The sequence below is a fragment of the Carcharodon carcharias genome, chromosome 17 (genome assembly GCF_017639515.1).
Source record: "Carcharodon carcharias isolate sCarCar2 chromosome 17, sCarCar2.pri, whole genome shotgun sequence".
In the NCBI taxonomy this organism is placed as follows: Eukaryota; Metazoa; Chordata; class Chondrichthyes; order Lamniformes; family Lamnidae; genus Carcharodon; species Carcharodon carcharias.
The window spans coordinates 98,867,241-98,888,126 of record NC_054483.1 but is presented as its reverse complement, the minus strand read 5'-3'; the positions used below and the strand labels follow the sequence as shown (position 1 = coordinate 98,888,126).

The window sequence follows — 20,886 nt, the reverse complement described above, 5'->3', positions numbered from 1 at the left end:
TAGTATTTATAGGGCTAGTCCAGTTCAGTTTCTGGTTAATAATAATCCCAAGGATAGTCGGGTATTCAGCAATTGTAATGCTGTTGAATGTCAATAGAGCATAAAGAACATAAGAAGTAGGAGCAGGAGCAAGCCATGTGCATTTGCAATTCAATAAGGTCGTTGATCTGATCTTGGCCTCAACCCCATTTACTGCCTGTTCCCCATGACCCTCGACTCCACTTTAGTACAAAAATTTAACTCAGCCTTGCTTATGTTCAATTACTCAGCCTCCACAGCTCCCAGGTTAGAGAATTCCATTCACCACTCAGCCCATCCTTCTTCATCTTAAACATTCATTCCCTCCACCACAGCGTATACCATATACAAGATGAACTGTGGCAATTCGCCAAGGCTCCTTCAAAAGCACCTTCCAAACCCACAACCTCTATCACCTAGAAGAATAAGAACAGCTGATGCATGGGCATACCACCATCTGCAAGTTACCCTCCAAGCCACAAACCATCCCAACTTGGGAATATATTGCCAGTACAGAATACACATAAGTGCATCATTTGTCACAGTTCTGTAACATTGGAATGACCTGGCTTTTAAAAACTGTATCTCTTTAATTCTCCTAAAATGCATAATTTCATATCCTGTTCCTTTGGGCCTGACAAGTGCCCAAATAAAGACTGAACATCAGTTTTGGGGCATTGGGACACCTTTTCTCTTTTGGCTGCTGATTGATCTGCCATGAGTCTACAGCACTTATTGTTTTTACTTCTGCTTATTAAGTTGCACTATTATTCTTTACCTTCTTGTTTCTTAATCTAATTTAGTTTATGCTGATATACTGTGCTAGGTAAAGAATTTTCTAGTAAGAATATCAATTTGAAATTGGACATGATTAACTTCATATACTAATTGTGGAGTTGGTTTAGTCTTCCCTGAACTTGTCTCAGCATTTTCCCTGAATATCTTTATAGCCCACCTGTTGAAGTAAAACAAAATACGAACTAGCCAGATGCCGCACTAAAAATGATCAAACACCGTTATCAGACAGCTTTGTAAGCGCATATTGAACCGTCAGCAAACCAAAGTCCACTTTCATCTCTTTGACATCGGTGACATTCTGATGACACTGGGATACTTTAGGACACTGTGGCATAGAATACCATTGACCACTGTGGTTGGGATACTTTAGGACACTGTGGCATAGAATACCATTGACCACTGCAGTTGGGAACTGAGAACAATGCATTGGCTGTGCAGGGTGAAATGGTCACTTTAGAATAAGTTGGAGAGGTTTCATATACACCATGGTGAATACATATCAGTATCTTTGTGACACACTCAAATTTGTTCAGATCTCAAACAGTTTAGTTCATTGAAGACTAGTCTGGCATGCATTTTCAAACGTATATACTCAGCTTGTATTTTGTTTTCAAATTTTCCAATTCAGTTTTAATAAGAACATTTTCTTAATTTTCTTTTGCTTTTTCTTACTCTGCCTGCAGCAGAGCTTTGTGTGTGTCGTTCTCTGCTGGCTGCTTGCTCCGCACTGCCACCTACTGTTGCAGTTCAGATACTGTGTCTAGATTTCCAAAAAGAAATATTCCTGAGATTTCTGGAAAGCCTTTTGCCTTTCTGGCCCCCTCGTGTGGTTTGCTTGGGTAATGTCTTTTTCCCTTTTGTAGTTTTACTGAAGGTTTTCTATTCTTTAAGCTCTTTGTGCTCCACAACTTGAAAATGAAAATATTCAAAGGTTTTTAATATTTCATTGAAGCTGGTTGAGGATTTATCAATACCTTGCATTAGGATGACTTTTTTCTGCAAGCTTACCAAACCAGTATGAAAAGATATTAATCTGGATTTTTTCTAACTGTCTGCTTAGACCTGATGTACTCCGATAGTTTAAAAATTCTCTTCTCAAGGATGCTCAATTTTGTGATTGATCTGAGCCATGGATAAGTCCGAATTGATTTGGAAGTGTAGAATTCTTATCCCTGGTCAAATTTTTTAAAAGTGTAGGTTCTGCTTTAAGAGCTTGCAGAATTTCAAGATAGCGTTGCCCTTCTCTTGGAGACAAAGGGATTTCCTGCAGCTGCCAGTTTTGGCAGGTTCTGCTGCAATGGCAATCACACTCAGCTTGAAAAAACGTTTCAACAATAGCAGCCTGCAGAGTTCCCTTGCTCAGCATTTTATGTTAAAGTCACAAATTCATCAGATTCTGCCTTTTGCTTGCCTTTAGCCAGTTTAAAACGTCGGAATTCTCCTGGAGTATTCCATTATTTATTTTTTTCCATTTTGTAGTGAGCTTTGACGCCACACAGGCATGGGGTTGGGTGTCAGCTACAGGGTTTTTTTTCAACCTGTACTCCTGACTGTTACATTTTTAAAGATTTCTCTGAACTTGCTGTCGCTTGCCATTTTAAAAGATTTAGCTCACCCTCCTGACTCTGCACTCTGGGGTTTGAAGCTGGACTTCCAAAGGAGCTGTAATGAAGGCTACTGCTGCAGTAAATAATTTTAAATGTCTGCCATCAGCTTCTAAGCCTTTCTTTGGAGCTCTTTTTTTGCAATTTTTCCTCTGCGCCTGTGCTTCTGGAGCTTCTTTTCAGGTCAGACTGCTTTGATGAATTTTTTTTCCTCAGTCTTTCAGCATTTTAGTTTTTCTCTGCATTTTCTGAGGTTTTGGATTTTTCCGCAAGCTGCCACCATGTTGTAGGGTGTTGCTTACATTCTTGGTAAGTTTGATGAATTCTTCATAGTCTTTAGCAGGTTAACTGTAAGTCTTTATTAACGATGAGAACTATTTACAAATATACAGTAAAGGGTACAAGCAAGGAACTGTCTCCATGTTTGGGTCTGCACACAGCTCTGTCCAACACCACACTGACCCTGGGTACAGGTCATGTGTTCTCTTTTATCACTGCGGTGGTACTGTACACAGTCCCATGTTAACCCTATATGTGCCAGACCCTTACACTACAGAAATGATTGTTGTAAAAACCCATCTGATTCACTAATGCCCTTCAAGGAAGGAAATCTGCCATCCTTACCTGGTTTGGCCTGCATGTGACTCCAGACCCACAGCAATGTGGTTGACTCTTAACTGCCCTCTGAAATGGCTTAGCAAGCCAGTCACTGAAACTGCTAAAAAGTCTAAAAGGAATGGAAACTGATGGACCACCTGGCATCAACTTAGGCATTGGAAACAACAATGGCAAACTCAGCCCTGTCACCCTGCAAAGTCCTCCTTACTAACATCTGGGGGTTTGTGCCAAAATTGGGGGAGCTGCCTCATAGACTAGTCAAGCAAAAACAGTAAAAACAGAAAATGCTGGAAAAACTCAGCAAGACTGGCAGCATCTGTGGAGAGAGAAAAACAGAGTTAACATTGAGTCCGTATGACTCTTCAGAGCTAAAGAGAAGTAGAAATGTGATGGATTTTAAACTGTTTAAGAGGGTGTGGAGCAAGTTAGAAGGGCAGGGATAGGTGGGAGCTAAGGAGATGTCAAGACACAAGACAAAGGGAGTGTTAATGGTAGTGGTAAAGACTAAAGAAGGTGCTGATAGTGGCATAAAGGAAGAAAGCAGAATGTGTGAATAGCAGAACAAGGGTCAGTAGTCTGTGAAAGCACAGCATAAAAACAAGTGACAAATGGCCCTGTTGGTGGGGAGGGAGTGTTTGGGGAAAGGAAAAGTAAAGTAATAAAGAAATAAATAAAAAATAAAACTTTAAAAATTGGATTAAAAAGGAGTAAAGATGGAGGACAGAGTTCATGGTTTGAAGTTGTTGGAGAGAAGTAAAAAGTGTCTTATTCACTGAATCATAACTTACAGACGATGAACAGAATTTTCCATTCTGGAAAGTAAGTCCAGTGGCGGGCAGGAAACTCGGCATAATTCTCGCTGGGTGGCAGGGCGGGTTCTCAAATCAGATTGTCCAATTTGCAGCTCATTAAATTATGCATCAGGGAGGAGCTCATTGAATCTTGTTGCAGGGCGAGCAGGGATTTGTCCAGTCCACCGTTACCTCATGTGCCATCATGTTGATGGTCCAGGTGCCATATTTAAACGGCACCCACAGACACATTCACTCTGTGCAGCCTAGGACTTGTTCTGGCAAATGAAGCAATGGTCCCAAGAAGAAACAAGCCCTTTGCGCCCAGGATCAGCAACGTGCCCCTGGAGAGACTCCTCCAGGCAGTCCAGGAGTAGTGGGAGGTCCTCTTCCCTCAGGATGGGAGCGGGAGGTCCACCAACAACACCATGCCAGCCTGGGGCAGGTCCCCAGGGAGGTTAGCGTATGTGGACCTCAGAAGAGGTAAGTCAATCTTCTCACTCAAAACTCACACTCCCATAAGGTCATCAGGCAGTCTAAGGGTTACAGTCCACAGGGATCTCACACACTACCAGCAGAAGGGACCTCAGCATTGATTGTCTGACAGACACTTTAACATCACCATCTCACGTAACATCCTGCACAAAATGGAGTCTTCAGCCCTTACTGGGGAGCACTCAGCACACACAGCAGGCATGCGTGCTTCTGAACTGCTCTTTCATCCATACTGCCCACAGTCAATCCAAAAGGGAGGTAGGAGTGCCAGAATTGAGGCCACTCTCCCCTATGGGGAGCAGGTGACAGAGTTCACCGTAGAGGGCACACACTGTTACTGCGGGGAGGCAGGATCAGTGTCACCCAACAAGTCATTGAGGTCCATGCAGTAGACATTCGCCACACTTGGACAACAACAGAATGACCTATAATCTAGATGCCTGTTGACCCAATGACTAATTATCTCTTTTCTCTATTCCAGCCAGCAACAAGGGCAGAGGCAGAACACCAGCCAGTGCATCAGCTCCAGCCCGCAGACCACTTCGAATGAAGATCCTGAGGGAGCATCCGAGGAAGAGGTGTAGCAGGCAGGGTTGCCAGAGGCCGTCACCAGATTAGAACAAAGGATGGACGTTCTGCCTGATGTCGTGGCTCTGGCATGCGAGTGCATCGAGGTCACCATTGCAAGGGTGGTGGCCACCGGTCCGGCAGTTTCTGCCGGATATGCACTCTGATCTGCACACCATAACTATAGCCAAGATTGTGATCCATCAGTGGCTAGGCGAGAGGCTTACAGGGCACCTCAACCTCTCTCCAGGTGCCCTTTCTCCTCAAGGAGTCAGGGAGGATTCTTAGGCACCCACAGGGAGGAGCAGAGTCTGACAGACACACTGGGGCAATCCACACAGGAATCTCGAAGGTTGTCTAGCTGCTCGAAATCTCCACCTGTGATCCCATCAATCTCCGGTCAGGCCAAGGAGGGTGCACCTGTCCCAGAGCAGGAGAACCTTAGCAGGCCGGGGCCCTCCAGGCCTTGGATGATGCCCGCCAAGTTCACTTCAGACAACAGCGTTGGCAGTGAGCAGGCTGCCCCCACCTCTGCTGTGGATGTCAGGGCTGCACCTAGACTTAGTAGCAGGGTTAGAAAAATCAAGAAGCACTGGGGGCACAACGGTGGCACAGTGTTCACTCAGTATATATACTTTGTACCTTTGTACTCTATCACCCCTTTCCATGTCCTCCTCGTCAAAGGAGACTTGCAGCTCGTCCATGTCTCCATGTGGCAACTCATCCCCCTTTGCAGCACCAGGTTGTGTAGGGCACAGCTAACCACAATGATGCAGGACACCCTCTGTGGAGAGTACTGGAGAGCGCTGCCTGATCAGTCCAGACATCTGAAAGGCATCTTCAACATGCCAACAGTATACTCGATTAAGAAGCATGTTTCAGAATGTGCCGCATTGTCACAACTCCACCAGTTCATCCTCCACCTCTGGGACGAAGACGACATCCCCCAGGATCTCAAGAACGTGACCATCATTACTATCCGCAAGGAGGACGACAAACATCTTTGTGAAAACTACAGAGTGGTTTCCCTTCTGTCCATCGCGGGTAAGATCCTGGCCAACATCCTCCTGAACCACCTTTGCTGAGGAGATCCCCCCCAGAATCCCAGTGTGGCTTCCGACCATCCCAGGTACTGTGCACATGCTCTTTGTGGCTAGACAGACCCAGGAAAAATGTCAGCATCAAAATCAAGAATTGTTCCTTGCCTTCATCGACCTGACCAAGGTGTTTGATTCTTTAAATCGTGAAGCTCTGTGGATCGTCCTCCAACGCTTGGTTGCATGTTAAAGTTTGTCGCCCTCCTGAGACTCCTGCATAACAACATGACCGCCACCGTCCTGAGTGAAGGATCTGAAACTGACACCTTTCACATCCAAACCTGGGTCAAACTAGGTTGTGTGATCGGCCCCACCTTCTTCACCACTTACCTGACCATCAACATCCACCTCATCCGAGGTGAGCTACCACCCGGCGTCAGCATTCAGTGTCGTCTGAACAGGAAGCTGTTCAACCTTGGCCGCTTCCAGGCAAAAACAAAACTCACCATCATGGACATCCACGACCTTCAGTTTGCGAGTGACTGCTGCGTGATGGCTCACTCTGTACAGGAGATGCAAAGGACACTTGAACTCTTCAACACCTCGTATAAGAGGCTTGGTTTGTCCTTAAACATCGCTAAGACGATGGTCCTTCACCAACCTTCCCTGGGCAAGTTAAGAATCCCCCATGCCACCCATTTAGATGGGATAGCTCTGGAGTATGTGCAGCACTTCCCTTATTTCAGCAGCCACCTCTCCCAAGGGACTACTATCGATGAGAAAGTGCAACACCCCATCAGCTGTGCCAATGCTGCCTTCTTCAAACTGCACCAATGTGTCTTTGACAGTAGGGATCTTTGCAATTCAAAGGTTCTGGTTTATAAGGCCGTTGTTTCACTGCAGTAAAGAAAGATGGTCAACACACGGACTGTCTACCGTCGCCACTTTAAGATTCTCGAGCGCTTCCATCAGCAGTGCTTGCATCGAATCCTGGTGATCAAATGTGAGGACTACTGGACTAACGTGAGTGTCCTCGATGAAGCCAAGAATACTAACATTGAAGCCCTGGTCTTACGGAAGCAACTCCGATGGATGGGCCATTGTGTCCAGATGCCTGAAGACCACCTCCCTCACAGGTTCTCTTTTCACAGCTCTCCGTTGGTCAACAATCAAAGGAAAGCCAAAGGAAAAAGTTATAAGGATACGCTGAAGGTCGCCATAAGCATGTAGGTGTTAACACCACTGACTGGGAGGAGAAAGCTGCCGATCACTGGACATGGCACCACCAGGTCCATCAAGGCGCCAGCCACTTTGAGGCTCAGAGACTCGACAGTGAGGTGGAACAACAGATGCAGAGGAAGGAAAATGAAGCCAACCCGGGGCTGCAATTTCCATTCCACTCCGCAATAATGTGCCCCAACTGCGGAAGAACATGTGGATCCAGAATTGGGCTCCTCAGCCATCTGAAGTCTCACCAAGCCTGATGGACGTCATCCCTGATTCTGAGAGACTGCTGATGACAGTGACCTCTCTGAAGCAGTTTGTGGCTGCTAAGCAGGTGTCATTAGCCATATCTTTTGGGCGCAGCCTTTATCATTGATGAGCCAACCCTGAATGCACTGAGGGCTTGCGAAGATCTGTGGCACCTAGGAGTGACTCAAGATATAAGAGTCGTGCGAGCTCCCAGGGTACCTCGCACATACCTGCATTATCTGCTTTCAGTGATCTCAGTCCAGCTGCACGTTAAGAGAGGGGAAGGGCCCATCGCCGTTTGGCTAGGCTCAGGGGAAGAGCCTAAACCTGAGGAACATGGATTAGTGGGGCCTTGTGAAGACCCAGAAGCTGAGGAGGCGTTTGGCACATCCAAGCCTAATCTTAGTGGCTGCTGCCAGGAAGCTCTTAAGGCCACATGCATGCAGTCAATGGTACCCTGCACGTGTGTGGTAACCTGGAGATCGCTGCATTGCAATGGAAATCCCATTGACCAGGCAGCCTCCCTGGCTTCATCTGTAGTGAACTGGACCTAATTGTGTGCCTTATTGAAAAGGGCATCCATGACCTCCCTTATGCATTTATGACTAAAGGATTGCAGAGATCCCCAGTGGAGCCCTGGAATGAGCTGCTTGCAAAAAAATTGTGTGCGGTGGTCATCTTTAGAGCCATTGACAATGGATGGCCTCCCAGTCTGTACTGCGTCAGATACTCCTGAAGAATGTGGCAGATATGAACCACCACACCCCTTGACAAGTGAAGGTGTCTGCAGCACTGTCTCTCGCTCATCTCCAAGTATGGGAGACGTCTTCTGGAGATCCTGGGACACACCAAGTGCCTCCTCAGCTTCTGGGTTTTCATGGGACCCCGTTGATTCATGTTCCTCAGGGTGCGGCACTTCCCTGAGCCCTGCCAGACGGCGATGGGCCCTTCTCCTCAGTTGCATCCAAGCCATGAAGGTGGCAGTTTTGGCTGCAGCCTGCATTCTGCACTCTTCCTTGTTTCTGTGGGCAAATAGATTAGAGACATAATTGCACCTTACCCTGCAATGATCATCTTCCATCACCAAGCTAAGAAGCCATTGTGAAGCACTTGGGTTGCCCTCATTCCATACATGTCATTCCCAGGTCTGCCCATGCAGCTAATGCACATTCATAAGGATCACAGATGGCTGTGCCCACTAACACCCCACCCACCCCCCTCCTCCTCCTCCTCCTCCTCCTCCTCCTCATAACATGACAGCACATTCACAAAGAGCCTTGGATCTGGCTGAGTACAGCCATGTGCTATCAGCCTCAGTCAGAGAACTGTCAGGCTGCCTCTTTTTGACTAGACTACAGCCCAGCTTTGCACTAATTTAGTGATGGTAAACGTTCAGCCCTGTAAGCCCTGAACATCCCAATTTTAATGTGTACAGTTGTCTGGAGCATGTTGTATTTGTCCTGAAGCTGTGCCCCTTAATCATTTGATACTTCTTAACTTTCCACATTCCTCGGTGATGGACGAATAGTCAATCAGACCAAATCAATTGTTGCCCCAAGCTCTAATGGGTTCTCGCAGAATGTGCATCATGAGGTTCCCAAATCCTTCAAGTGGCATTTGACTCATCTTAACATCTCTCAGCTGAGCCTTGATCTCCAGGTCTTCAGCCAGTAATTATTAGGGTGCCAAAAGTGCAGTCATTCCTCCCACACGCCCTCAGACCCCTCTCCGGCGATTTCTTTTTGCAAAATTACTTTTCTACTGCATCATTCCATCAGCTGTCAAAATGGTACTGCTACATTTCTACTTCAAGACCAGCTTCCAACCTCGTCCTATTACTGTCCAAGTCCTGCCTATCCCTCTTGATCCTTACCATGTCCAAGTTTCCATTCCTCCGATCACTCATCTGCCTCCCCCTTTAACCTTGGAGTCCACCATCATTGTTGTCAATATTCCTCCCCTGAACTGTTTTCCCTCGATGCCCCCATGCCCCATGTCTTCCTCACCCCTTCCAACTTGAGGCCATATGCACAGTGACTTAGTGACCACCCCCTCCCCCACCCACCCCATGAGACATCAACCACCTTCCCCCCCACTTGCACTTACCAGTTCCTCATTTACGGGCTGCAGATCCTCCCCTAACCATGACAGTGCCATCTGCTAGCCAATACCAAGCTACCAACCCCCTTGATCCAAATATGTGAAAGATTGACCATCCCCTGAATAGTATACTGTGACGACTGACACTACACAGACAGGCCTCCCCCCTCCCTGGGCTGGGACCAAGACATGCGTGCAAAGCATAGCCCTGTAGCATGGTCCGCACAGTCCCAGAACTGACTCACTTTTCTCCACTCTTCTTAGACCCTCCCCCATCAGGTGTCTGTGTCCACAAGTTCCCTCCCCTGCTACACTCCTGCCACGATTCCTGCCATTGGCAGGACCATAAAATTCCACCAATGTCCCAGACACCACCTACACCATCCCTGGGTATGCTCTGCCTCACTGGCAGGGCAGACCTACCATATGTGGCATGGTGGTATAATCAGGAGGGTGTTGCCTTGGGTGTCCTCAGCATTGACTGCGGACCCCATGAAGTCTCATGGCATTAGGTCGAACAAGGGCAAGGAAACCTCCTGCTGATTACCAAGTACTGCCCACCCCAACCCCAGCTGATGAATTAGTACTCCTCCATGTTGAACACCAATTGGAGGAAACACTGAGGGTGGCAAAGGCACCATTACCAAGGGGTGGCTCGGTAGCACCACTACTGGCCAAGCCCTAAAGGAATCAACTGCTAGCCTGGGTCTGCAGTAGATAGTGAGGGAACCAACAAGAGGGAAAAACCATACTTCACTGCATCCTAACCAATCGCGAAGGGCAGCGGCGTCAGGAGATAAAAGTCGGCAGCAGAGAATGAGGCCAGCAAATGGAGAGCGGACCTGCGTGAGAAAGGCAGCAGCAGTGGGAGATAAAAACCAGTGGCAGAGAGCCCCTTCAACCTGTTTCTACCTGTCAGAGCCAAAGTGTGACATCAAAAGAAAACAGGTAGATGATTGGTGGGTATCTCTTCCCTGGCTCTGTTGATTGGCCACGCGGTTTAAATCAGGAGATGTTATTACAGCTGAAGAGTACAGTTAAGAAATTCATTTTTAAAATATTTAACATCCAAATTAATTAAATAGAATATAGATGGCTAGGCAGCCAATGTGTTGTGGCTGTGGTACATGGAGCTGGTGGACGCCGGTGTGATCCACAGTGACCACATCTGCAGCAGGTGTTGGCTGCTCGACGAACTTTGGCTCACAGTTGATGAGCTGGAGTCCGAGCTGCGGACACTGTGACACATCAGGGAGGGGGAGAGTTACCTGGACACTGTGTTTCAGGAGACAGTCACGCCCCTTAGATTAATTACATCAAATTTGGACCTTGGTCAGGGACAGGAGGCTGTGACTGCGAGCGAGACAGGTATGGGGATCCAGAATTTAGTTTTGGAGGAGCCTCAGCCAGTGCCCTTTTCCAATAGGTATGAGATTCTTGCTCCCGGTGTGGATGAGGGCACAGACTGCAAGGAGGATGAGCGAACTGACCACAGTATCGTGGTACAGAGTACCATTCAAGTAGGGGAAGAAAAGAGAAATGTATAGTAATAGGGGATAGCATAGTTAGGGGAATAGATACTGTTCTCTGCAGCAAAGACAGAGAGTCCCAAAGGCTGTGTTGCCTATTTGGTGCCAAGTTAAGGACAACTGTCTGGGTTGGAGAGGAACTTGGAAGTGGGAGGGGAAGGATCCAGTTGTCCTGGTCCACGTAGGAACAAATTGCATGGGTAGGACAAGGAAGGATGTTCTGCTAGGGCCTATGAGCAGCTCGGGGCTAAATTAAAAAGCAGAACCACAAAGGTAATAATCTCTGGATTACTACCTGAGCCATGTGCAAATTGGCGTCAGGTAAATAAAATTAGAGATGCATGGCTCAAAGATTGGTGTGGGAGAAATGGGTTCCGATTCATGGGACACTGGCACCAGTACTGAGAAACCTGTTCCGTTGGAAAGTGCTTCATTTGAACCATGCTGGGACCAGTGTCCTAGTGAATCGTATAACTAGGTTTGTAGATAGGGCTTTAAACTAATTAGTGGGCGGAGGTTTCAATTGAAGAGAAGCTAAAAAAAATCAAAAAGAATCAAGAGAGCAGAGGTACAGGGTAGTGAAAAGGCGAATAATAAAGCATGACAAGAAGGGGCAGAAAATATAAGCAGAAGAGTCCAGCAGAAATTAGAACCAGAATGAGTAATAATGGTAAAAGTCAAAGCCTAAGGCTCTTTATCCAAATGCACACAGCATTTGTAACAAGATAGATGAGTTGATGGCACAAGTAGAAATAAATAAATATGACTTGATGGCTATTACAGAGATGTGGTTGTAGGGTGACCAAGACTGGGAACTCAATATTCAAGGGTATTAGACGTTCCAGAAAAATATGCAAAAAGGAAAAGGAGGTGGGGTAGCTTTGTTAATAAAAGGAAGGCATGAGTGCAGTGGTGAGTCGTGATATAGCTTCATTAGATTGTGATGTAGAATCAGTTTGGGTGGAAATCAGGAATAGCAAGGGGAAGAAGTCACGGGCGGTAGCCGTCCATAGGCCCCCAAAGAGCTGCCTCACTGCAGGACAAAGTATAAATTAGGAAATAATGGAGGCATGTAAGAAGGGTGCTACAACTGTCACGGGTGATTTTAATCTGCATATTGTTTGGACTAATCAGATTGGTAGGGGTAGTATGGAAGATGAATTTGTAGAGTGCATCAGAGATTGTTTCTTAGAGCAATACATTGCAGAACCTACTCAAGAACAGGCTATTTTAGATCTAGTAATGTGTAATGAGGTAGGATTAAAAAGAGATATCATAGTTAGCGATCACAACATGGTAGAATTTCAAATTTAGTTTGAGGGTGAGCAACTCTGGTTTCAAACCAGTGTCCTCAACTTAAATAAGGGCAATTACAAAAGTATAAAGAAAGAATTGTCTAAAGCAGGCTGGGAAAATAGACGAAGGAGAAGGTCAGTGGATGAATAGTGGCAGACGTTTAAGCAGATATTTTCTAATACTCAGCAAAAATTTATCCCGGTCAAAAAGAAGGACTTGATGAGAAGGATGGACCACCCTTGGTTAACAAAGGTGGTCGAGGAGAGTATCCAATCAAAGACTAAGGCATACAAAGCGGCGAAAACTAGTGGTAGGCCAGAAGATTGGGAAACTTTTAGGAATCAACAGCGGATGGCTAAAAAGCTAATAAAGAGGGAGAAGATTGATCATGAAAGTAAATTGGCAAGTTATATGAAAACAAACAGCAAGAGCTTCTACGGGTATATAAAAAGAGAGTGGCCAAAGTGAGCGTGGGACTTTTGGAGGATGCGACTGGAGAATTGATAATGGGGAACCAGGAAATGGCCGATAATTTAAACTAATATTTTGCATCGGTCTTCACGGTGGAGGACACTATAAACATCCCAAAAATATCAGATAAGCAGGGAGCTAATGGAAGGAAAGATTTTGCAACAGTGTCTATCACGAGGGACAAAGTATTTGACAAACTAATGGGACTGAAGGCAGATAAGTCACCAGGACCTGATGGCCGACATCCAAGGGTGTTAAAGGAAGTGACTGAAGAGTAGTGGAGGCATCGGTCGAAATATTCCAGAACTTACTCGATTCCAGGAGAGTCCCAGCAGATTGGAAAACTACAAATTTGACACCACTGTTGAAGAAGGGAGGGAGACAAAAAACAGAAAACTATAGGCCAGTCAGCCTAACATCTGTAGTTGGGAAAATGCTAGACTCCATTATTAAGGAAGAAATAGCAGGACATTTAGAAAAGTTTAACACAATCAAACAGAGTCAACATGGTTTTGTGAAAGGGAAATCATGTTTGACAAATTTGCTGGAGTTCTTTGAGTATATAACAAGCAGAGATGATAAAGGGGAACTGGTAGAAGTAGTGTATTTGGATTTTCAGAAGGCATTTGATATGGTGCCACATAAAAGGTTATTGCACAAGATAGAAGCTCATGGTATTGGGGGGAGTTTATTAGCATGGATTGAGGATTGTTAATACATAGAAGACAGAGTCGGGATTAATGGATCTTTTTCAGGTTGGAAAGACGTAACTAGTGGAGTGCCACAAGGATCAGTCCTAGACCCTCAATTATTTACTATCTATATTAATGACTTGGAGGAGGGGGCAGAGCGTAATCTATCCAGAGTTGTGGAGGCTAGATCACTGAAAGTATTTAAAGAGGAAGTAGATAGATTTTTGAAAAATCAGCGAGTTGAGGGCTACGAGCAGCTGGCATGAAAGAGGAGTTGAGGCACGGGGCAGATCAGCCATGATCTTATTGAATGGTGGGGCAGGCTTGAGGGACCGAATGGCCTACTCCTGTTTCTTCTTGTACCTGCCGCCGATGCATCTGTCCATGACAGCGTAAGTAGGAATGGCTAACGGACAGTCCTTATGGAGACGAAGTCCCATCTTCACATTGAGGATACCCTCCATCATGTTGTGTGGCACTACCAATGTGCTAAGTGGGATAGATTTAGCAACTGAAACCTGGACAACCATGTGGCGCTGTGGGCCATCAGCAACAGCAGAATTGTATTCGACCACAATCTGTAACCTGCTATGACCAGGTGAGAAGGGGTAAACTGGCTTCACTCTATTCAATCTCCTCCATTGGTCACAACAAAAGGTTTAAGTTTCTTTTTTCTCCAGGATATGCCTTTTCCAAATCCAAATGTATTTAACTATTTAGGCCTGTAAGCAGTAAGGAGCCAATGAAACAAGGCTTCCTTGAGTCAAAGAGAGAGCAAAATTTATAAATCACTAAACCCAAAGAAAATAATAAAAACGCGACGTCGTGCATTCGGTCCTTATTCAGTCAAATATATGTGTTCTTTGATTGTCCTTGAGGCATGGATTTTAGACTCTGTGGCCAATGATGGAGGAGCCCAACACATCAATGCAAATGATAAAGGCTGAAGCATTTGCAACCATCTTCAGCCAGAAGTGCTGAGTGGATGATCCATCTCAGCCTCCTCCAGAGGACCCAAGCATCACAGATACCAGTCTTCAGTCAATTAAAATTCACTCCATGTGATATCAAGAAATGGCTGAAGGCACTGAATATTGCAAAGGCTATGGGCTCTGGCAACATTCTGGCAATAGTATTGAAGACTTATGCTCCTGAACTTGCCGCACCTCTAGCCAAGCTGTTCCATTACAGCTACAACACTTGGCAATGTGGAAAATTACCCAAGTATGCCCTGTACACAAAAAAGACAAACCCAACCTGGCCACTTACTACACCATCAGCCGACTCTCGATCATCAGTAAAGTAATGGAAGGGGTCATTAACAGCGCTATTATCAAGCGGCACTTGCACACAGCAATAACCTGCTCACTGATGCTCAGTTTGGGTTCTACTAGAGCCACTCTGCTCCTGATCTCATTACAGCCTTGGTCGTCCGCTCCAGGTTCAATGGCTGGGTGCCTTCATTTAGGTATTTAAATGTGTGTATTCCCACCACTTTGAGGCTCCAGTATCGCCATTATTACTGGCTTCCCATTAACCTGGATTGTGACAGTGATAGGTTTGGTTTTTACAGCGGTGGCATTATAAGAGGGAATAAATGTTGGTATCAGCAGCTTCAGGTTCTGCTGTATTTTTCAATCAATCATATTGGTTTGCCGCTTTAATGGGCTATTTCGACTTCGCCCTGCATTGCCTTACGACGTGACCTTTCTTATGGCAGTAATGGCATTCTGTCTCCTTGAATTTGCAGGTCTATCGTCACCCCTACATCTATAACAAATTAATCTTGGAGTCACTGCTGAAGTGCTTCTACTAGGCCTTTTAGTATTTCTAAACAGTAGACATTGCCTCTTGCTTCACTGCCGTGTCTCTGGTTTTTGCACCATGCCCGGTGGTAGATTCCCGCCCCACATGAAGAACAGCGCCATGCTGTATATGTTGCAAAGCCTGCGAGTCCCTCACAGCACTTTTCGTGGCGAGTGATATTTCCAGGGTGTGCTTCAAATCAATGTCGACATGAGTAACTGGCACCGAATGGTGTTGTCGTGAACTTCACAAACTAATTGATCCCTCAACATATCATTTAGTGTGTCCTCAAGTCAGTGTTCAGTCAACTGCTTCAGCTTTGCTACATGAGGTTGCATTGGACTCTCCCAGGGCCCTAACTTTGGAATTAAACTTAAACTGCTGCATTATTACAGATGGCTTTGGCTGAAAATGCGTTTTCATGAGATCCATTAATTCATCAAAAGACTTAGAATTGGGTGTGTTTGGGGTGACAAGCTGTGGATTATATTGTACGTCTTGCTACCACACTCATAAGGATTGCTTTCTGCTTTTCCTCCACAGTGATTTTGTCTGCTACGAAATAAAAACCAAGGCACTCTGCATACAGGCCCCAGTCCTCCATAGTCACGTGCTAAGGATTGATTCTGCCGAAGAGTGGAATGACTGGTGAGTGGTCTTTTCTTTTTTCTTAAGATTCAATGTACTCATGTTTACAAGCAGCATTGGAGCTATTTTACCCTCATCACCAAATGTAAAGACTTCACAGCTTTCAACAAGAAGCAGATAAACTTTATTACAGAGAGCTTCTCAGATGCTGCATGTTCGAACAGGACTCTTGTCAGGAAGTCCCGCCCCCCCGATTACCTGGATTTAGGGCTTATTGGTTGGAGCCTCCAAGAACATCACATGACCTTGATAGACAGCAGGAAAAGGCTATACCTTCAGTTATTACAGGGGTGCACTGCATGATTGTGGTTTTTAGCTATGCTTTGGGCAATATATTGGTTTCTTCTAGAATAAAATATTCTCATTATCTTTCTAATCTTTCACTTTCAGGCCTAACCTTGCTGGGATGTGTGGTTTTCTTGGGCAGGCACAGCCTGGATGTCGGGGAGGACCCCACCCTGAGCTACGGTGATTCCTCCTGGCAGCTTGCTGAGCCCTTTATCATTGCTCTTGGTGAGCTGCAGGTGGTGGAGGTTGATGTGGGCCTTCTTGTTGTCCTGGGCCACATTGCTCACCAGCTCCTGGATCCCAGCGATCAGATACTCAGGAACAGTGGCCAAATAGACAGGGGCTGTTAGGAAGAGAGTTCAGGGTTTTGACTCAGCAACAGTGAAGGAATGGCAAGTCAGGCTGGTGTGTGTCTTGGAGAAGAACTTGGTCTTTCCATGAATCTGCTGCCACCATGTCACAGGTTTGGAAGGTGCCATCATGGAACCTTGGTGAGGTGCTAGCTTTTTTATTTTTTAATTTTAATTTATACTTTTAAATTTAATTCCACTGCACTGTTACTTCCCAAAGGTGCCACATTTACTTTGTTACTTACACTGTTGTCTATTTCTTTATCGGGCCATCTTCCCCCACCCCGGCGAAGAGTTCATTGTTTTTCCCTAGAATTGGTGAAGGCCTAAATTCCCTTCAAACGCAGAAGATCGCTTACACAACCTTGGCAAGCCATGATGGCTTGAGCATTTTTAAGTGTTTTTAATGAATCCTAATGGACAGGTTTTCAAGCTTCAATGTTCATTTGAAATTACACCACCTGAGGTCAAATTAGCAGTGATTGCTTACAAACTTTTATAAACGCTGAATCGATGTCACATCTTTCAAGTAGGGTAATTTGCACACAGCTCAGAATTAGTACTTCTGAGCAGGAGTCTGGCAGGTGCTGTCCTTTAGATGAGGTGTTAAACTAAGGCCCTCAATTCCATTTCAAGTGGATGGACATGATCCAAGGGTACTATTTGAAAAAGTCACTTACACTCCCCAGTGTGCTGGCAAACATTTCTCTCAACCAATATCATTAAAACAGATTCATTATTACATTGCTGTTTGTGGGAGCTTGCTGTGCATAAATTAGTGCTGTGTTTCCTACTATAATATAAGTTGTAAATTACTTTGGAATGTGCTAAGTTTGTGAAAGGCCTTTCTATTCTTTTCTATAAACTTTCCTTTCTATAAATGCATGTTATTTTCAGTTTTTTATGCTTTCAGTAGAATCAATGCCTAAATAAATGATAATGGAAAGATTTATAACAAACATTTTTAATCTGAAGTATGTAGAAGTTCCAATTGTAGTCCAGCATTTCTTTTCCAATTTGAGATGATCAGAATTCAGCGATAGAGGGAGTGATAGAAGGAATGAGTATTGTGGAGAATGCTCAGAAGTATTCTAATTAAACATCAAATGCGGAACTTTCTGAATTACTCCAGCCTCTCCCAACTTTGCACTTTCAGTTTTGAACATCAGTTTAAAACAAATTATTTGTCCGATATTTGTGTACAATGTTACTAACAAGTGTTCAGTATGTATGTCTACAGACATACCACAAGTGCTACACATGAAGTCGTCCCTTGCCAGTGTCTGCTGACATAAAAATGAAGTACAACAGATGCCGGAAATCTGAAATTAGAACAAAAAAAATTGGAAGGTCAGGCAGCATCTGTGGAGAGAAAGAGTTTCAGCTCGGTGACCTTTCATTCGATCCCAGCTGAATGGAAAGATTTATAACAAACATTTTTAATCTGAAGTATGTAGAAGTTCCAATTGTAGTCCAGCATTTCTTTTCCAATTTGAGATTATCAGAATTTAGCAATAGAGGGAGTGATAGAAGGAATGAGTACTGTGCAGAATACTCAATATTCTCCACATATTGTGTGGAGAATAGATTTATTTTCTTTGCACCAGCTTTTGATGATAATTTATATTTTAATATATCAATGCATATACCCTGGAAGGAAGATTGCTGCATCCCCAAGGATATGCTATACAGGGAGGTAGCCCGTCTTAGGAGACAGCAGGACACAGAAGCACTGATTCAAGGATGATGTCAAAAGAGACAAGAAAGCCCTCAGCATCAAATCACAACAAGTGGGAAATTCTAGCTGATGGTTGGTGTCACTGGCGACACCAGCTGTGTGCAGGAATTTGCCACCAAGCAGACCCCAGCTCAACAAACAAGGAGTCAGCTGGGATTGAATGAAAGGTCACCGAACTGAAACTCTCTCTCCACAGATGCTGCCTGACTTGCCAATTTTTTGTTCTAATTTCAGATTTCCAGCATCTGTTGTACTTCATTTTTATGTCAGCAGACACTGGCAAGGGACGACTTCATGTGTAGCACTTGTGGTAAACTTTGCCGTTCCAGAATCGGCTTGTTCAGCCTATGATGATCTCATCTAACTTCAAAGTTCTGAGGCTGCATTCCCATTATTTCTTACAGATGGAAGAAAGGATACCAAAAAGTCAACATCACAACATTAATCTTTGATTCCAGTTAATCTGGAACAGTCAAATCAATGAATTATATTGCCACTGGGTGACTGCAAAAGAAAGATTTGGATTTATAAAGCTCCTTTCATGACCACTGGACTTGCCAGAGCACTTTACAGCCAAGGCACTACTTTTGAAGTGTTGTCACTGTCATCATGTAAGAAATGCAGCAGTTTGCGTGCAGCAAATTTACACAAACAGCAATGTGATAATGACCAGACAATCTGATTTTGTCATGTTTATTGAGGAATAAGGATTAGCCAGGTAACTGGAGATGACTCCCCTTCTTCTTTGAAAGAGTGCTGTGTGTCCACCTGAGAAAGCAGACAAGACCCTGGTTTAACTACTGACTCAAAAGTTGGTACCTCTGACAGCGCAGCACTCCATCAACCTAGATTTTTGTGTTCAAGTCCTGGTGCAAAAATACTTTGAGATTATGTGAGCGATTTTAACTGAGTTAAAATCACCCTCCCCATTTGAATTGTTTACAGAGTTATGAGAAAAGGAGGAAATTATCTCAACTCCACAGGCATGGAGATTAGCGAGGTGCCTGATTTCTTAATCTCACAGATCACCAAGACTCCACCAGGCTGGTTACATTTTTTTTTTGCAATTTGGAACCTGTCTTTCTACAATATGGATACTCCAGATAAAGTTTTAAAGAAGGATTTTCCAGTGCATTTAATCCTTACCTGAACACTGATCGAAAGATGTTTAGAGTTCAGGTTGCATCTGCAAATAATCATCTGATTCAAAGTTACTATGAGAAATGAGTTCAGCTGCCTCTCAAAACCTTTCCTGTGCAGACTGCTTCTGGTTCCTGTTGGAGGTTCAAACAATAATTTGTTGCTCTAGTCTACTTCCATGCAATTCATCTGTATTTAGCAAGATAAGCAGAAATTTTCACAACTTTCATTGTAGGTAGTTCCTGTTTATGCAACAGAAAATGTTAAGAGTTTTGTTTATGGAACCATTTCAGTGGCTGGGCAATGTTGGTGATAAGTCAGCCTTCTCACTTCACTTACAATTCAGAAGCTTTACCTTTTCTAGTCACAGAGCCTTTGCTATCTTTCCTCAATAGACTTACAGCACATCATCATTTAGAATCCTGTGGCATAATTATTCCGAGTTTTCTTGCAACATACAACCAGCTCTCTTCCAAATAAAAAATACTTAGACATGAAATGCAAAATTAAAACCAGCATCTTTATTTACAATTTAGTAGAAAACAGTGCAAATGGTAATGCAGTCCCCATATGGTTTGCCCACTGGATGAGGTGTGCTTCTCAAACATAACTTGGATCATATAATCATAAAAAGCTTACCGCACAGAACCACGCACCCGAATCACCAGTGATTGAAGTAAATCAACATACGTACTAAGTTCACAAACTTCACACAACTTGATAAAAAAATCAAAAAACAGTAATTTATGCATTACAGAGCATGCATAATTATACTAAACTATACAGTTTCCAACACAGCAAGCCCTACTTGTCTCTGGAGAACTCTGTCTACAGTGTTTTTCTGGCAGTATGGACACAGCTTTTGGACAACTTCATATTTAAGTATTCATATCTAAGTAACTTCCTTTGCAATTCCAGTCTGAATGTAATTAGCATGCTGCTTCATAGCACAAAGAGGCCATTCAACCATATTGCAGCAAATTATGACAGAAATTCTTTCAGTAGCTTTTTTGTTGGCTAGACGAGCTTTACCTTTGAAGGGGATTGTGTCATAGCCAGCACACCTATAGAAAACCAGACCCATCACAATCAGATGTCTGAGACTCAATCATTGAGCATCCCAGGCTGTATCTTTTCTCTAACTCTTGCTCCCCTCGACACCTATTCAGGTTATTATATTTTTAAAACCTACCTCTTATGGTCGTGGTCTAACGATCTCTTTAGGGATCGCCTATTAGGCTGCATGTTGGCCTGGTATTGGCTGCCTTGGGGCCTCAAATGTTGAGCTTCTTATTTGCATTTGTAAAGGATCTAATACCTGTTTCAGGCATGCGCCTTGGATACCAATTAATTTTAACCTTTAGCGATATGGTGGATGACATACTTGCCTGCTTCCTAACGAATGTGCGCTTTCTGCCTACCATATT

The 20,886-nt window shown here is 44.4% G+C and overlaps 1 long non-coding RNA gene across 2 annotated transcripts in view; it reads left to right on the top strand.

Annotated features, from left to right (window-relative positions):
- The window catches only part of LOC121289962, a 30,003-nt gene extending 10,038 nt beyond the window's left edge, over positions 1-19,965 (top strand). Inside the window, exons 1-3 of one of the 2 annotated variants that reach the window (XR_005945682.1) lie at positions 2,718-2,729; positions 15,839-15,943; positions 18,724-19,965. This is a non-coding gene — a long non-coding RNA (uncharacterized LOC121289962). Of the gene's footprint in view, positions 1-2,717; positions 2,730-15,838; positions 15,944-18,723 lie in introns of those variants that run through there. The other variant, XR_005945681.1, reaches the window with a different exon arrangement.
- The last annotated feature ends 921 nt before the right edge of the window (positions 19,966-20,886 follow it).